A 5,233-nucleotide genomic window follows, 5' to 3' on the forward strand; every position below is an offset into this window, starting at 1 on the left:
GGGGCTTATCGATTTTATTTAATCTTTCAAATAACCATCTTTTTGTTTTGTTAGTTGAACTGTTTTGTTCGTCTCAATTGCATTAATTTCTGCTCTAATCTTTATGATTTCTTCCCGTCTTCGTGCTCTGGGGTTGGTGTTCTCTTCCTCCATTGCTGTGGGAAGTTTAGGATTAGGGTGTTTATTTGTTCCTGCTCTGTTTTCCTAATTGTGTGAGTTCACAGGTCTGAATTTCCCTCTGAGAACTGCTTTCATCGTATCCCATACATTCCAATAAGTTGTGCTTGAATTTTCATTGGCTTGTACATATTGTGGAATTTCTTGTTTAATTTCATCTGTGAGCCATTGGTTGATGACTAGGGTATTGTTTAATTTCCATGTATTTAGGGTTTTTTTCTGGTTTCTTTTGTCATTTATTTCCAGTTTCATTGCACTGTGGTCAGATAATATGCATGGGATAAACGAGTAGGTCATTTCTTTGAGAAGTACTGAAAATGCTCTAAAGTAGATTGTCATAAGAGATCGAATATTATGTGAATATAGTAAAAGCTATTGGATTTTTGCTTCGAAAGGGTAGAATTGTATGACCTGTAAATTATTGCCAACAGAAAAACTACATTTCAGCGAGCATCAAAGTGGTGAATGACTGACTATTTTTCCTTAATAACTGGGAACCGAGTAAGAATTTCTGTTCTCATAATTTCCATTTAGCACACTAGTACCCAAACACAAGAAGAGAAGAAAGCATATAAAATGAACACGGACAAAAGGTAAAATTACCTTAATTTACATATGTCATGATCATCTTCATGTATAATATCATAGAAAATATAAAAATTTTATTTGACCTAACAATGTAATTGAGTACATCTGCAGGATAAAATTTCCTTCCCCCCCCCCATCTTTTAGGGAAGGGTCTACAGATGTTCATGGTCTCACTACTAGATCGGACTCATAGTGATTCTCCTGTTTATAGCCTCCCAAGAGCTGGGATTACAGCTCTGCGCCACCATGCCCAGTCTCAATCACTGTCTGGGTGTGTCCCGGGGGCGGGGCTGCCATGGTATCTCCAGGGATCAAACCCATGGCCCCTACGCCTGCTTGCAGGCCCAAATTTCATCATATGGAAACCAAATCTATTTTACTGAGAACACATATAAGAAAAAAAAAAGTTAAAAAAACTGTAGCACTTATAAACACTTAATAAAAACTACTTGGCTATTAATCTAATGAAATCCTTATAGGATTTATAAGCTAAAAAATTGAAATAAAGAGAAGGAAGAATCAAAGATCTAAATAAAATGCAATATACCAAAAAAATGTTCATTGTCCCCATATTGACATGTACATTTAATGCAATGACTATCAAAATTCTACTACGAATTTTTTTGGTAGAGGTAAAATTATTTTATCATAGATTTCCAAAATTGTTTCAGCCAACTAAAACAATGATGTAAAAGTAAAACATGAAAGCAATTGTGTACTCAGTATTAAGGCTTCCAATATAATTACAGTGGTTGAACAAGGAACATATTGGTGGAGAGACAAACACATAGATCATAGAATAGGTAGCTCAAAATTGTTTTATGCAAATAAATCCAGATTATTTCTACCAATAGTGTGGAAAAAATTCAAGGAAGAATTCACCTTTATAACAAACAGTATTGGAACAATTGAACATTTGCAGAGAAATCTCTAAAGATCGCACATTGCATATAATTAAATCAAAATAGATCATATATTTAAATATAAAATATAAAACTACAAACTTTTAGAAGAAAAGAGAGCTGAATACCTTGGGAGCATGGTAAAGGTTATTAGCTGTGACATCAGAAGTACAATCTATTAAAACAAAACTCAACAAACTGTACCTTATAAAATACAAAACTGCTTCATGAAAGACAATTTGCTAGAATATATTTATAAGCTTGAAAATTCAGCAGTAAAAAGCACAAATTTCAATAAGAAAAAACCACAGACTGGTACAATGGATCAAGGAATAAAATTTAGAAATATGCTGCATACAAGAAACACAATTAACTCCCCCCCAAAGCTCACAAACTAAATATCAAAGGATGAAAACCAATATTCCATGGGGTGAGAACTTAAAGAAAGAGGAGGGATAGTTATTCTACTTTCATACAAAGTGAATTTTCAGCCAAAGATGATTGAAAAAGACAAAGAAAGTCACTACATATTGGTTAAGGGAAGAAACCAGCAGGAATCAATAACAATTATTAATATATATTCCCCCAAACAAATGCTTCCAACTTCATAAAACAAGTACCACTGGAAATAAAAGAACAGATAAACACAAATGCATTTTTTATTTTATGGAAAAGAAGTAAAATAAAATTCCCTAAAAATAAGCACCTGCTTAGGCAAGTGCAGGAACAGACCAGGGTTTGATCCTTGGTCCTGCATGCTGCACAGGCCCCACCCCAGGGCGCTCACAGCCTGTGACCTATTCTGGGCATGGTGATGCATGTCTATAATCCCAGCACTGGGGAGGCTGAAAACAATAGGGTCACTATGAGTCCTAGCTGTGTAGTGAGACCCTGTACCAAATACATAAAATGAAGAAGAAAAAAAAAAGGATTGGAAGGTAGGGCTGGGAAGGTCTAATTGCCTGGCTGGCAGGCTGAAGGTCCTGAGTTTGATACATTGTACCACATGCTATGCCAGACCCAGAACTTAGGGCATGCCTTGCCAGCCTGAAATTGGGTGGAGTGGCACATGCTTGTTATCTTAGTGCAGGGGAGGCTGAGACAGGAGGATCACTATGAGTCTGAGCTGTGTAGTGAGACCCTGTACCAAATACATAATTAAAAAACCCTTCTAATAAAATGATAGAATAACACTATCTATTGCATATTTTTATCTTTAGTTACTCCTAGTATAAGATATGGATATAAAACATTCTCCAATCTATATAAGCACAAACCATCCTTTTCTGTGAACTGAGACACATAACTAATTTGCATTATTTCTCTTTTCCCTTTCTTCCTTACCCTTTTGACACAATTATTTTGATGAACCTTAATACCCTATTATCACAAATAGATACACTAGAAACATAAAGAACAGATAAATTATCAGAGTTGGGCAAAATCATTGAACCAATGGACTTAGTAGACATCTCTCATGATATACCCATCAACAAGATACTTTACAGCAGCTCATGGAACTTTTTCTAACATAGACCAGACATTATCCAGTAAAGAAAACTGACATAAATGTAGAAGAACTGGCATATTTAAAAATACCAGAGCAACAAAACTAGAAATCCATGAAAAAAGAAAGCAAAAAAAGATGCAAACACATTGCAACTTATCACTATACTCTCACATGCGCAATGGATTACAAAATGTCTTAGTGAGACCCAGTCCTAGCCCAGGCCTGGTGAGTGTGTGGCTACCCTGCACCAGTGGGACCTACTTGTTCCAGCCCAGGCGCAACGTGGGTGAGACCCTCTTCCACCCCCTTGGGACACACCACCACCACACTGCAGCACCCCCCCACACCGCCTGCCCAGTAGGAATTTCTGCCACATTCCGGGAACTCCCAGACCCAGTCCTAGCCCAGGCCTGGTGAGTGGGTGGGAGAGTTTCCTGCTACCATGCACCAGCAGGACCCACTGGTCCCAGGCTAGGCGCAGCACAAGTGAGACCCTATTCCACACACTTGGGATGCCCCCCCACCACTCTGCAGTACCTCCCCTACCCTGACTGCCCAGTAGGAATTTCTGCTGCATTCCGGTAACCTGCAGACCCAGTCCTAGACCAGGCCCAGTGAGTGTGTGGGAGAACTTCCACATACTCTGTGCTGGCGTGACCTACTGGTCCCAGGATAGGCGCAGCGAGGGTGACACAATCATTCACCGTCTTGGGATGCCCCCATCACTCCGTAGTACCCCCCCCACACCCCACCCACAGAGTAGGAATTTCTGTTGCCATCCGGGAACCCCCAGATCCAGTCCTAGTCCAGGCCCGGTGAGTGTGTGGCAGAGATTCCTCTCTCCGCTACTCCACCTTGTACCCTCCAAACTCAGCTCAGGTCTGGCATACAAGCTTGGGGTTAAACCTTGCAGCTGCAATCCCTGCAGAGAGTGTAGGTGACAGAACCAACCAGCTAGCCAGAAGCAGAACATCTTGCCAGAGGGGCACAACAGGATCACCCGCAAGGGCAGCAACAAGAAGGAGCTGAGAACAGCAGGCAGATAAAAGCCAGGCCAGATGGATAAGTCCAAACTTTGTAGATCTACACCTGAACTTCAGTAGGTGCTAAGGTTATAACTGCACCAATGATCTACAACAAAGGTCAGAAGACAGTGTTACACAAAATGACAAAGAGAAGAAGTAAAATGTAATCTCAGAACCAAAGCCCCACAAATAACAAGTGCAGAGGACAATACCACAGAAAAAAATTGGGAATCATACAGCGGAAAGAAATGAATTAAAGGCTTCTGAAATAAAGAAACAGCTGCAGTAAGGTATAGAGGAACTCAGATTGTAAAGGACAAAAGAAATCCCTGAATTAATAACATCAGCAGTAAAGAATCAATTGCATAATCATAAGGAGAAAACCCAATGCCCACCCAGAACAAGTGCAGAGGACACTAGCTCAGCTCACATGTATGAATTAATAGCCTCGATAGTAAATGAGCAACAGCAAAAACTCATAGAGGATCTCAGAGTGGAATTCTTTTCTACTAGCTCAGCTTAAATGTACGAATTAATAGTGTCAATAGTAAATAAGTAACAGCAGAAACTTACAGAGGAATTCAGAGCACAATTCTTTTTTGAAATAAAAAAAATTCTCAGAACTCATAGCATCTGAAGTAAAGAATCAACTACAGAAACATAGGGAGGAAACTCAATCTGAAAAAAAACACTGCAGTAAAAGAATTTATAACTGTTTCTAAAGAAAACACTGATAACAAAATAGAGGAGATTAGAAAAATGACTGATTCCTTGAATGAGAAATACAGGAAAGAAATAGATCGCATGAAGCAGAGTAAAGAGATATAGAGGAAATAAAATCTCAATCACAAGCTTGCAAAACCATTCAAGTGAAAGTGAAGACAGAGTTTCAGATCTTGAAGACGCTGGTGCAGCTAGTGAAAAGGTAAGAAAGGATCTCTTAAAAACAACTAGGATGCAGGAAAGAATAAGCCATCACCTGCAAGATGATGCAAAGATGAACAATGTGAGAATAATAAGTATCAATGAGA

This window comes from Octodon degus, unplaced genomic scaffold (assembly GCF_000260255.1).
Source record: "Octodon degus isolate 3935 unplaced genomic scaffold, OctDeg1.0 scaffold00117, whole genome shotgun sequence".
Taxonomy (NCBI): Eukaryota; Metazoa; Chordata; class Mammalia; order Rodentia; family Octodontidae; genus Octodon; species Octodon degus.